Source organism: Orbicella faveolata, unplaced genomic scaffold (assembly GCF_042242905.1).
Source record: "Orbicella faveolata isolate gen_17 unplaced genomic scaffold, um_ofav_v1 contig_24, whole genome shotgun sequence".
Taxonomy (NCBI): Eukaryota; Metazoa; Cnidaria; class Anthozoa; order Scleractinia; family Merulinidae; genus Orbicella; species Orbicella faveolata.
In genome coordinates this window covers 34410689-34425000 of record NW_028301552.1, presented here as the reverse complement: position 1 = coordinate 34425000, position 14312 = coordinate 34410689, and the positions used below count along the sequence as shown (strand labels likewise).

General features: G+C 39.3%; 1 pseudogene across 1 annotated transcript; it reads right to left on the bottom strand.

Moving 5' to 3' along the window:
* Positions 1-5633: 5633 nt before the first annotated feature.
* On the bottom strand, positions 5634-12851 carry LOC149111384 (WD repeat-containing protein 25-like; annotated as a pseudogene). The gene is made up of 6 exons (XR_016208087.1): positions 12405-12851; positions 10850-11501; positions 10077-10206; positions 9441-9615; positions 7981-8117; positions 5634-5918 (listed from the first exon to the last, which is right to left on the bottom strand). The product of XR_016208087.1 is annotated as a WD repeat-containing protein 25-like (transcript).
* Between the last annotated feature and the right edge of the window lie 1461 nt (positions 12852-14312).

The window sequence follows — 14312 nt, the reverse complement described above, 5'->3', positions numbered from 1 at the left end:
TATTGTATACAAATGTTTTGTTTTGTGTATTTTGAGATTATTCAAACTCAAAACAGAAGGCCAAACAATATGCGGAAAACCTCACTGCAAAGTTACAAAACTAAAATCAAAATTCTTGCTTAACTTAGGTTATCTTAACCGCGCTTTGAACAACTCAGCCCAGGGGCTCCACTTTTAGGCTTGGCTAATTCTATATACTAGTAATAGTTATCACTAAGTCTGGCCCCGCTTTCTTTTATTTCTGCTGATTGAAAACAATAATATTGAACATTTTTGTATGAACTAAATTTTTTTTTGTAAACTATATCACTCATACTGTTCCAGTAACTTACGCATCTTACCATGAATATGATCCAAACAATCAACTAAGTTAACTAAACCAACGCATTCTGTTTAACTCATTCTATCACATGGTATTCTTTACACTGATAATAGTCTCACGAAGCATTTACAACAGAGCAGTTTACAATATCTCGTTAGAAAGGGCGCAAAAAGTACTTTCTGGAAAAAAATAGGTTGCCTTCATGGAAACTAATATTTCTTTTACAAAAATTTCACTCAGTCGCGCTTTATAGGGGAAAAAAGGTTAAAAAGTTATGGCGAAACAAAAAATTTAAGTCAAACTACTCTGCTGTTCCAATTTGATGCTGAAACAAACCATTTGTCTTGATAAAGGAGCAAACGTATCTCGAAAGCAGAACAGAAGTCGAGTTTTTTTTTCCGAGCCGTAAACAGAAGTATCGCGCTACAGTCACCATATATGCAAATTAGAGTCAAGCTTTTCGACCTCAACGAAAACGCTGCAAAACATTTACATTTACATTTGGATCCCTGCAAAGTCACCCAGCCGTCACATGAGCTCTACGCCACGTAGGATTACTCAGTACAAATAGCTGGTTTTCACATGACGTCACTAGAATTCGAACTACAAAACTATTGATCTTCCTGAGATTTTACTTAAATGATGTATAAGAGCAGCTGTAAACTAATATTCATACAAATTTTCGCTCCGAATGGGTTCTTGGTTTTGTGATACACTACGCTTGAGTTTCTAAGCTTTTGCGTAACGCGGCATTTACATGACGGCTTAGAGAGCTGTCATGATGATTTAAAAAAGTGACTTATTTCGGGAAACCTGGCTATCTGAACAGTTCTTGTCATAGAAAAAGTATTACTTTAATGTTTTAGAGTTCCTCGAGGGATAAATTCACGCTTTTGTAGCAAAACTCAGTGACAGATGTTTCTGTTGGTTTGCGGCCGCCATGTTGGTGCCCATACGGATGGGCACCAGCATGGCGTCTCCATACAAATCTCTATAAATTTGGGTAAAAAATTTCTCCGCATATCTCACATAAGAAAAATTGCCGTGACCAGAATTTTGGCGAGAGTCTTTGTATATTTACCTTCTTTCATTTTCCAGATTCTGGACTTTATCTATTGACCGGTTTTGATTTTTATTTTGATCTATTTTGAATGGCGTGACACTGAAAACCAGCAATAAGCGATCCGATTATACGAGATGCCAAAGGTAAAACTGGTGATCGGAAGGTATTTAGCTATTTAGTTGCAATTGAACCACACTGGCCTCGAATTTCCAGTATACTTCAGAATTTCTTACGATACCTTCTGAGTTGTTTTTCTCCCAAAATTCATTTTCAAGATCTTTGAAATCGTTTTCAATTAGTACTAGATGAGAATCTCTGCCATTTCGAAGCGAATTTATTTGATGGCGCTAAAATCGTCATGCATTGTAACTGGAGTGTATTTTTTGACCTTGAAATGCGGTGATGGACAAAACACTGACCCCTAGTCCATGGACTACCCTAATGGACTACCCAAATGGACTACCCTCAAATGGACTACCCCAAAAAAATGCTATTTCAGATGAGTGGTATGTTAAGAAGCTGCGATTATATACTTACACTGCACGGAGGATGCTTTTCTTTTCACTCCGCATCACCTTCAGCCGCCATTTTGAATAACTATAGTGAATAAAATTGATTCAATCCAGACAACTCTTTTCCGAAAACGTTTATTTATAAAATAAAGATGTTGTTGTTGTTGTTATTGTTGTTGTTGTTGTTGTTGCTAAAGGGACAGTCTCTGGGATGTTGTGGCATAGTAGGCAATAGCGACTTTGTTGATGATTTGTCCAAGTGAACTGTTTCAAAATTGGTCCATACTCCAGTACAAGGAAGAGGAAGCTTCGATAGACTATCATACACTGAGTCTCGCAAAACACAAAAATTTCCACATAATTATAGTGCAGGCCAGTCAAGAATGCTACTGCTTCCACTCCACTCTGAATTTTTTTAGCGTAGTCGTTGGAATTTCTTGCTGTCCCATAGCTATATCCTCATTCCCATTTCTATTTCATTTTGATGCACTCAGGAAAAAACCAGAAGACTAGCTGCTTCTGTGCCATAATTTTCTGCACAAAACAAGCAAAACAAATCATGAGTAACATCCTGAAGATCATTTCGTCTATTCGAGAAAGACTGAGCTACTGAATCACATGGGAGCAAGATTGAGTTGTCCACAGAATATTTGATTTGATTTGAGTCTAAACTTTTTGTGTACAGCGGTTGTTTTATTCAGTATAGCTATTCAAAATGGCGGCTGAAGGCGTTGCGGAACGAAAAGAAAAGCATCCTCCGTGCAGTGTAAGTATATAATCGCAGCTTCTTAACATACCAATCATCTGGAATAGTATTTTTTAGGGGTAGTCCATTAGGGTAGTCCATGGACTAGGGGTCAGTGTTTTGTCCATCACCTTGAAATGCTGCTCGAAGATGGCGAAATGCGAACTCGTGGTTGGGAGACCTTGAAATGCTGCTCGAAGATGGCGAAACGCGAACTCGTGGTTGCAAGAACCTTGAAATCAATAATTTCACGTACCCGACACTACTCCAGCCGTTTTGTGAGCCCGCGTTCCTTGCCCCACGTTACCCGAGACCACCGTGCGCGCCTAGTTTCATCACATCGAGAACGCTTCGCATACTACTAACACATTTCTTACTTTTTTGAAATTCCTTTTATATATACACGCGGGGAATCCTAGGGTGCCTCCTCGGATTTTGGTTCTGGGCCAAAACCCTACGGGGGCAATTAGCTTTTCGTCAGTGTTTTCGTAGTTCGAACTCGTACATGGCCCATTTGTTATCTCGTGAGAACGAGCACGAACTTTGCTTATTTGGCAGGCTTTCAAGCAAGATAATTCGTGGACCGTCCCTTTCCGAAAACGATCGGCATCTTTGTTTGTGAGATGAACGTATAACAAGTGATTCTTTCTGACATTTTCGTCAGAAAACACTTCATTCTGTATCAACTAATTACGTTGTTAACGAAGTGCGAGCACGCGATAAAGCAAGCTGTCGCATTCTCGTCCCCAGTTTCCATTCTCTACGCATGGAACACCTGGGACCCCCTTTGGCGACCAAAAAACTTGCATTTTATGACTCGGGTCCTACGGAAGCCCGAGTAAAAATCGAAATATCGATATCAAAGAAAGTGTTCTATTATTACTTCATATAGAAACAACAAATAAAGCGCTAGAACAAAAGGCAACCAAAAGTATGATAATACTTACGAAAATTAGACTTGTTCACGTTTTCTCCTTTACGCAAGAGTGGGAAGTTTGATCCGTTATAACTTCGCGAAAAATCATTAACAAAATATCCTCTTTTGCAACGACATAGTTGTACTTGTGCTTTAACCATCGCAATATGTCTCACTCCCACCGCAACAATTAATCATAAGTAAACAGCCATACAAAATAGCGAGGGCCGACGCAACCTTAGACCTGCCTTGTGCCATTCACAAAAGTTATAACGTTTTTGAAATACATTGCAATGAGACGGAATTGTCCGAATCAATACATAAACGACTGCACCATGCTTTGCAAGTATCAGAATAACCATCGCAAAAGCGATGATGCGCTTATTACCCAGCAAAATTGCATCATAACTTCAGCAAGCGTTTATCGACTTTCGGTTCTCTTTAGCGGAAGCCAACTTTGCACTTTAATAACTTTGAATTCCCTACAAGTATTAACCTCAAACCTACAGAATTGTAAGTTAATCAGGTCCTTTCCTTATCCGGAAATCTTAAGGAGAATCATTCGACAGACAGCTAAAATTTTTATCATCTTAGAAGATACGGTCGGCTTATTAGTTTCTAACTAAGCCTCTTATTCACAGTTTCATGGTTAGGTTATAAAAATGAAAACAGATTAAAGAACACACAGTAGAAAGTCGCATCCTTTAGCATACTTCATAAAAAACTATACAGCTTCCTCTCCTTATAAAAAGCACAGGTTGCTCGTCATTATTAACTTAGGAGGTCAGCTTGAACTCGCATTTAAGATAAACACGGCTGTTGGGAGCCCTCAAGGCATGAAAATGAACCTGTAGGCGGAACACGGCTCGGCGGAACACGATTGTCACTCGGTTCCAATGCTCAGTAAATTTTGATCAAGTAATACAAAATTAAAAACTGTGAAATAATACACACCAGGCTGCAAAATTATTGGGTGAAAAACATGATTTCCAAATTAGCATTCAGAACGGCCGCACTGAAGAAAACAAAGCTATGAATCAAGTCGACCTATGTTACCTATCACGACTGGGTTCTCAATTATTTATAAGGATCATTTTATTTACCGCGGGCAATACGGTAGGTTGTTGTCAATGACGTAATGAGTGTAAATGAGTCCAATGAATGATGTAGGAAAACCGAAGCTGATCAGAGCTAGTCTACTGAAATGACTTTAATGAGTGCCCGTTGGCAATACAGAACGTTAAGCCACGGTCATTTCAATTCATCCGAAAAGAAGCTATAATTGATATTTCTTTTTAAAGTCAGGCGGAAGTGAACCACCCTCGTGCAAATATATCAATGTGACCGTGAATGGGGGTGGAACAATCACACTGTCGTTCAGTCGCTGACCGAAGCGTGTTAACCATGTTTGTTCTAGTATTGCACTGGAGCGACAACAAAACAACTCCAAATAATAACAAACAATGACCTGTTAAACATGTTTTCATTGTCGCAGTCCACGAAGCCAAAAAAAGTAAAGTTTTCTGATTCTAGCTGGATTTCTATTCGCTGACTCCTGACAGTCTTGACAGTTGATTCAACTGGAATGGCTTTTCTCGAGCACGCGTTAGATATTGCAGCATACAAGGAAAATTCATAGCCTGACTCGTGAATTCCATGTTAAATTTCACTTGAAAAACCGATATCGCACGTTTCGCGATTCGTGCGATATCGGTTTTTCGCTTGAAATTTAAAGTGGTGTACATGTCTGGATCATAAATTGTGCGCCATGGACTACACTCTGTAGTGGGGTTTTATGCATTAAGGCGGCATTATTTTGAGCATAATATTGAGGCAATAATAGTGACAAAAACTGGCCGACGGTTGCGGGCCTTACCCAGGCCAAAAGAAATCTGGACAGCATTCACTCACCGTACACACAGCACGTGCCAACAGGTTTTGTTAATTCGACCCTCTTATGCTACATTAGAGCGACCTTTATCATTACTAGAAAACTCTCTTCATAATAACCAAGCTAAAGCAATAAAGGATTACATTGGGACTTCCCTCATGCTTCAGTATAACAACGCAAAGGGTAAAGATATACGGTTTGTCTTTATTGAGGCTGTTATTTAGTTAATGTTTGTACAAATCGCTCATCATGTCCACACTTTAACTTGCCCACCCCATCCACAGCTTGCTACACAGCCGGGTAGGGTGGGGTGATAAGCCACGTCCATGCATGGCGCAGAATGAGCATCAAGTGTTCTAATCACACGAGACGTTAAATGATCGTAGAAAAATATTTTCCCATCCGCTGAGCCAGAGGAGACTATTCTACCATCAGGACTGAAATCACATCCAATGTGATAACCACAAACCTGAAAACAAAAACGTTACTAATTAGGTTTAATCAAACGTATGACAAAATACGCAAAATATACGAATAACAGTCACTACCCTCTAGCCGACTTCTGATGTGAGGGTTTGAAACTGTTTTTTTTTTTTTAAATTCTTTCAATGCCTTTTCCTGGTACATTAAATCTATTCGCTTTAAGCAAGTCTCCGCCCGATTGGCGCGCGTAAATCAGCATAGTTTTCAGGGTTTTTAGCTTAAAATATCAAAGTTGAATCAACGGAGACAAACTATCTTAGTAATATTTTGTTTAAGTGAATCCGTTGCTTTAATTCCAAAATTATGTTGCCAACGTGTTCACAAAACTTAATCCTTCAAGAGGCATTTGAAACCGCCGAACAGATAAACGAAAAGGTAAAAAGAACGGAATTCGATGCGAAAAATTCAAACTTCAAATCGATAGATTTTCTTCATTTTTTCGCTAAACAGGGGTCACTGAACCTCTAAGATCGTTAAATCCAAGCAGAGCTATACCAATGGCCATCTGCCCTATTATTGTTCATTTTATTACTTAGCGCGCATGCATGACGTGGCGTGTGAATTTGCGTGCGCAGTAAGGATGCGCAGAAACAATTAGCGCGAACGTCCTTAAATATTTCTTGTGCGAGTTACGCCTCAATCCTCTGTAAGCTCTAAGAGTGAACGAAAACCATCTCTGTACAGTAGACTTGAAAATACCGGAGACACCAGAGATACCAGCGTACTTCTTCGACTACTAAAATAATACATGAAATCATAATATAATCAAATTATTCCGTTTTCTTTAAGTCCTGCCAAAACAAGATACAACAAAAGTACGCCATTAAATAAGCTTGTTTCACAAAACCATTCGCAATCTGGTCTGGGTATGAGCCCAGCGTAACTCATCTCGCCCTTGCTACGTCATAAACGCTTACTGTGACGTCAAACTTTCACTTCGCTCTTTTTCGTGAAACGAACAAGTTGTGTGTTCATCACACGAGGCAAAATGTTTTGTTGTACGCACAAAGTTGTCATTTCCGCTCGCGGCGCTGTTGATTTTCTAGTTGTTATCATGCCTTACATATCCTGCTAAACCACACGGTAAGATTCCCTTGCGTTTTAAAATTAGTTTCCTCTCTTTTCTTCTCACAACCTGGCTAAACTTTAAATTTCAACCGAGAATCCACCAATCGCCCCCTTCTCTGTATGAAAGAATTGTTTTTTTCTCGGCAAGTCAAGAAGTCTTTGTTCGCGTCAAAGGATAAAAAAGTCAGCCGTTAACTGTTCTTTGCCGATGGCAAATTTGGGAAACCTCTATCCTTTTTTTTCCGAAAACTAAACTCCGGTTTCCATGGCGGTATTTGCAGGTGTTAAGCGCGTGCGTTCTTCTCTATTTAATTTCTTTTTAGCGCGCGCTTGCACGGCTACTGTGAAATCGGACAATTATTTTCGTTTTGGTTTTACCGTGGTTTGAGAGTGGTTGGGTAGTCGTTGAGTAGTTGACCAGTAATAATCTCTTTTGCTCTATAAATTTCTTTAAACACCCTTCTGAACTTTCTAGACTTCCTGTTAATGAAACGAGATATTTTCGAGGAAATGCGATTAAGAAGCAGTTTTTTTGCTATTGATTTTGTTAGTAAAGTGTGGTTTAACATCTTTCAGTTTTCCAGTCATGCGGAGTAACTGCAGAATACTTGGCCACCTCGAAGCTGTATGACTTAAAAAAACCCTTGATACGAGGTTACGCAGTCATTCTCGCTTCCTTTATTTTCCCCGTTTTCATTATAGACATATTTGGCTACGGGGCTACGAGGCTAACAGAGGGGCGGCTGTGGGGCAGCGGCACTACGTGGCCCCGTAGGCCTGTGATCTTTCAGGACGTTTGATCCTTACTCGTTCCCAGTCGACTCTTGTGAGAGAATTATAAAACGCAGGGGATGACGGGAAGGTGCTTAAGAAAAAAAAAATTGACTTCCTGTCATCCCGCTAGTGTCTTACATTTTTTCATATCTGAGAGGAGACTAGGGACAACTCAGCCATTGATCTTACCTGTGTTGTATCATTACCTTATGGCCCTCGTATCTTTTAAACTTGTTCAGCTTGAAAGGTCTTCTTGTTGAGAACAAGGCAATGTAGTCTCCATTTGACTGTGCCACAAAATGAGATTCACTTGGATGGACTCTTAAACAAGTACACGTGAAGGCTTCCCAGAACAAAAACAGAAACAAATGACTGCAGGAATAGCCAGTAATTAATTCATAACCGTCTTCAACAGACACCTTCATCCAGATTCATTTGGAAATGACTAGGCACCATTCCAGTATCCATGGGGTGGGAAGGTGATATTTTATGAATAGGCCCTCCAATATATAATGACCCTCACTCTTAACCAGAATTTTTTTTACCTTGTCCCACCCCCTAATAATCCTAAAGAGAATGAGATGACCCCCCCTGGAAATGATAAGGTAAAATTAAACATAGCAAGCTAAACTTAAGATAAGCAAGTAATTTTGATTTATTGGTTGGATGCAGTCGTTAAGTGGGGGGGTGGGGTCACCTGTATTTGCAATCAAATAGTTGGTGGGGTTGAATTGATGCTGTTCAGTACATAGCAAAATGGGGTGGTGCTGGGGATTCACGATAGAAACACAAAAGAAGGGCTATAAAGAAAGGCTATGCCTGAAATGTGTTTTTGACACGATGACACTTTTTTACATTTTTCTACATCAGCAACTGCCAAGTTTTACTTTCCTTTGAATTCTTTATACAAATACTAGTGAAAGTTTGGATGAACAAGAAATGCTGTGGGAGCACAGGCCACAGGCAAATGTTTCTACAGCTTTTTTGAGTTCTCCTAAACTTTTGTGCTATTAAACATTTAGATTATGAGCTAGAGATTTCTATAGCATGATGGTTGATGAGGGTGCAGCCCATGTCAACTATCATGCGATAAAAATCTCTAGCCCATAATCTAATTGTTTTAGTATAAATCTTCTAGTCGTTCAAAATTTTATTTAAATCCTCTTCACAGACACTTCGAAAAAGCAAGAAGCTGCCATCATTTTGTTAAGAAGAGCTTTCAGCTATGCTACTCACTATCTATCACAGAATAGATAGTGAGTAGCGTAGCCAATCAGAGAACGGGATTCATGATAGAACGCTGGTAGATTTATACTAAAATGCAATAGAAACACAGGCAAAATGTTTTCAGGAAACATCATCAAAATGTCAATTATCTTTGCTCCTATCATCATTACATCAGCAGCTCGTACAGTTTTGAATTTTTGAATTTTTAAGCCCCAAACAATCGCAACATTTTAACACAACACATTGCAACATTGTTGCGCACAACATGTTGCGCTTATTTGTCCACCCATTGTGACGTGTTGCCACATGTTGGATGTTGTTGGCTCACGTTTGGAAATGAATTAATTTGATTGTTTGGCCAGGGCTTCACGGTGTGTTTTCAAAAATCATAATAAATTCCTGTATTGACTAAGCTTGTTTGGTCTGGCTTGCCATTGACATACCTGGTAAATCTGATTGGATAATATAGCAGTCGATTTAAAATCCCAGACCATGATCCCTTTGTCTGTGGAATTCCGCCTGACTACCTCAGCAGCAGAAATAAATTCATCTCCTCCAGGAAGAAATGCCATGTCTTGCACTTGGCCAAAAAATGCTGAGTAAGTTGATGCCACCTGTTGATGAAAATCACAGTTGCCATCAAGATTAGGCAAACAATTCACTAACACTAGTTAAAAAAGAATATATGAAAGATCATAAATTAGAACTGCGGATAAAGATATAAAGACATGATTGATTATCGCAGTTTATATATGAAAATCAAAAACTGATTTTCTCTGCAAATTAAGAGAATAATGGAAGACTGCATTGTAAAATCATTATAATTTTTGCAAATTCAAAAGAAAAAACCCAGGCTTGAAAAATACAAAACACCACATTTTCCCCAATGTGTCTATATTGTGGTCTGTTATCAGTGACCACCCTGCCAAAAAAATTCCTCTCACAGTCACTTAAGTGGTTCTGCAAAATAATTAACACTTTTGGTTGGTTTCTCAATGATCAAAGTGTGTTTTGAGCTTTTGCAAGAAAACGTCTTCAGATATGACGATGCACCTTTCAGCTATTCCATACTAACATTTCCAGTTCTTGTGTCCCAGCAAAGAATGTCAGATTTAAATGTCCCAGCTAAGAACAGGGCAGGGTCTGTGGGGTGAAACTCAACACTTTGATTTCCTGACCTGTGTAAAAAAACAAGTGTTTTAATTAATTCAATTATAAACATTATTTACAATGTAATGCACTTGATCTCCAGGTATGGCTTCAGCAATAGTCCAGGCCTTTGAAGTAATAAAAAAAACCCTCTAAAGTTATTGTACAAACAACATGAATGCATCAGTGAAAAATCTTTCTGGTGCTCCACATTCTGAAAATCACTACAATCTATTACTACTCTTCTGTAAATGCCCAAGAGATAGAATTATGAATCAATAACTAACAAAAGCATCCTAAAAAGAATTTGGATAGGTAATAAAAATTTTAATTAATATCAACCAATTCAGTTCTCATTGCCCAGCAGGCTTCAAGCAAGCATTGTGCTCTCCCAGCCTCCCTACAGAAGGGGTTTTAGTTTGAATCCCCTCCCCCTCCACTTCTACAGAAATCCCAGTTTCTTCAAACTGTCCTTTAAAAGTTTTGAATATCGAGACCCCAGTTCACTGTCTGGGTGGTCATAGATATTTTTTGGAACCACACACTGTGCCTTCTTGCTATTCCACATATCAGTAGCTCAAGGAAAAATATGTGGAGACTGCATGCAGTCTAGGAGCTCCCTTTTTCTTCCTCATGACCCCTCCACTCCTTGCCAGTCTGCAACTTGCTTGCTATAACTACATTATATCACTACCACTGTCACTACCTGTTTCCAAATTAAAAAGTCTTGCAGTTTTGTCATAACCACATGTCAAGACTTGCAATCCACACAGACTCCACCTGGCATCTTTGACTGCTGCACTGTGGCGTTTGAATCTTTGGGCACAGACTCCACCTTTGTGTACTGTCGATCCCAAGCACAGAAAACATGATCCATTGATGCAGAAATCAACAAATTGCTTTCTACTGGATTCCATCTGACGCAGTTGACTCCCTGTGAATGCCCTTCAAGATTTAGATGTAGCTTTCTTGATGGTCTGCATACAAGATCTGTGTATGTAGTTTTAATGCTAGATATGTCAGTTTTAAGCTTAGATTTTAACTCAACACCTTTCAAAGAATTATCACAATCAATCTCTTCCAACTGATGATTCGTTGAAAATGTTGAAGTCGTGATTAAGGCATTTTCTTGAGCTAGTTTCTCTCTTTCTCTCTTAGACACATAAGGTTTCACGCTAATTAGTCCCGATATGCTCGACTTTGCATGTATTTTTCTTGTTACTGATCCAATGAATGGTCGAGTTTTCTTGGTTTGGTTGCCAGCCCCTTGCGAATGCGTTTTATGATCATCAAAAAGGCGATCTGATAAACCACTGTGATAGTTCAAAGCACTGAAAGATGGAATTGGTTTTTATACCGAAATAGTACTTACAAGCGTTCCTCTAGCATTTGAAGGCTCGAAAGAAGGCTTAAGGTCGCTTACACCAGTTTTCAGGTTTTTGATGGCTCATAACTTTGTAAGCATAGAACAAAAAGGCAGACCAGGCCCACTGTAATATTTTTGTAGGTTTGGATTATATAAGTTATACTTGTCCTAAATAAGCTGTTATTTTGTCGTCAGTGGTTACCACCGCAACATTCTAAAAGGATTTTCCAGACCTGATTTTTTGCTTATGTCACTGATAACTAAAAAATTAACCTGCTGACCCCGAGTTTTTTTTAATCAATAGCTTTTGGCATCTGAAAATGAAAATGCACAACAGTTTTAAAATAATTTTACGGAGACGATTTCTTGTAAACTTGGAAAAATGACAATTTGCACAAAGTGCAAATTTCCTTGCGTAGAATTTTTTCACGTTTTTTCAGACACTTCCTCTCAATAATAATATTATATTAAAACAATAAAAAGAAGGGGTCACCGGGCTTGTTTTCATGTAAAAGCCTTCGCGAGTTCCTTTATTCCCACGCGCGTAGACACGCATTCAAAAATCCAGACTTTATAAGATCAGCAGATGCTCATGAGCTGTTTTGACTACCGCTGACTGCTTCGTGTGCCCGCGCAGGCGAGCGGGCTCCAAACAGGCGTTTTGTTTTGTTTGCTGCTAAAACTTCATTTACAGTTGTAGTTGTCGTTAAAGACATGACCTCCTGGGTTTACTCTATAGGATTTTCACACAAATTCTGGGTAGATTTGCTATGTTTTGCGAGTCCTTGATACGCTCCCGGTGGCTGTCGCGATCGATCGAGTCTCCTTTGAAATTTGGGAAACATTGAATTCCCGAAACAATTTTTCTTAAATACACAGAATTGCCTAAAGTTGGTCTAGCAGGTAAAGCCTCTTTTGTATGCGAATTTCGTCTCCAACAGTACAAAAGTGACCTTGAGCGAAAAAAACCGCGCGCCGCCATATTTGTTTTAGTCTTTCGGGTTTTAAATCTCGCGCCTCTATACTCACGCGTGACGTACGATGGTGATCTACTCCCCGCGCGAGAAAATTGGTACGAGCCACCTTAAGTAATTTATCCTTTCGTTGTCCGATGTTCGCTCCTGATCCACGACCATTGCCTCCGCTATCAACTTCTGTTGAGCTTGCCTTTTGTTTCTTATTTTGCGGTGATTCGTCATTGTCTTCAGAAGATGAACTGCTATCGTAAGCACACAAACTCTCCATACCTAGCTAGAATCTTGCAACGTTCATAAAGAACGAAACACCATCCGCCATTTTTTGACATATTAGTACCCAGTCTTTCAAGGTATGGGTGAAAAGCACCCGGAAGTAAACCTAGAAGCTCACACATAATAACCCGGAAGTACGACTTCAGCGGGAAGCTGGAATTGTAAATATTATGACGCCGTCAATTCCAAACACGATGCCACGATTATCTTTCGGCTCCAACCACTACATACCACCACCACTTGGGATTCTTATGTTATATTCAATTTGAACAGGAGCTCCTGATTTGAATTATTTGTTTCAGTTGTTTGCTCCTCCCCACTAGCAGTATTATAAACATTGCCGATGGTAAATAAACGTTAATGTATCAAGCTTTTGTCATATTTTTTTTTTCAGAAAGCTACCGTTTACTGTACCGTTTACCGTGTTATTAACTTTATTTTTAGCTCTATGAATTCTACTGATGTTCTGTGTTTATATCATTATTCCTTCAAGGTAATTGAGCCAAATGTCTTGGGTATTTTACTTTTCGCAGCGTGAATGAGCATAAAAAAATTTCGGAAGAGACCGAATGTGTAGTATAAGAATAGATGTTTCTTTTGCAAACATCATTGATAAAAGCTAATTGAATGTGAGTGATTAAATTATCGTTTAGAGTGGGTAATCTGGAGGGCGGGTCAGGGTATTACAGACCTTCAGATCGTCCACGGCTAACTCTTTTCAAAGGATGTTTTTCCTTTCTCTATTTACTGTTTGGTGAAGTCTTTTGAACATTCTATGTGAAACTCGAACAATTAAACGTCAATAAATATTACCCTATTATCAAACAAGTGTATATTTTGCCGTACTGTAAGTAATAATGATAATGGAGGCAGCGTGGCCGAGTGGTTGAAATCCGGAGGTCGCGGGTTCACGTTCCGCTCTGACCACTTAGCTGGAGTTGTTTCCCGGTAGAGCCTAGTTCAACTCCTCGGTCATGCTTGTAAATAGTCAACTGGTCTGCCTCCCGCCGGTTGGGATTTTTAAGCCTATTACGATTAGTTGATATATTTGTTTCTTTCATTTAAAGTGACATTCCTGTGAACTAGCTAGGTGTAGCTAAGTCCATTGACCACTATAAACAACAACATTTGAAATTTTGTACTTTGAACCGCCCCCCTAATTCCCCCGAATCCTTTGTTAGCGATTTGATAAGACGATTGTCACATCTGCTTAATATCCCATAATAGCCACGTAGTCGGGGGAAATTTCTGCTGAAAGCTACTAAAGGTGGAATTACTGCTAGTTTTCAGTGAACGCGAAAAGAAATGTGGAGAGCGTCAAGACCCGAAGTGATATCCAGGAGACCAGGGAGGAGACTGCATGTATGGAAATTACACCAAGAAATAGATTCCGAACAAAATCGAATCGGATTGAGTTCGATTGCGTTCGATTTTGTTCGATTGGTTAGATAATCGAACTCGCAGCAAATTAGATGTTCGATTTTGTTCGGTTTGTTTCGATTTTGGTCGATTAGATACACCGGGACATTTCTGGTGATGTTGAACT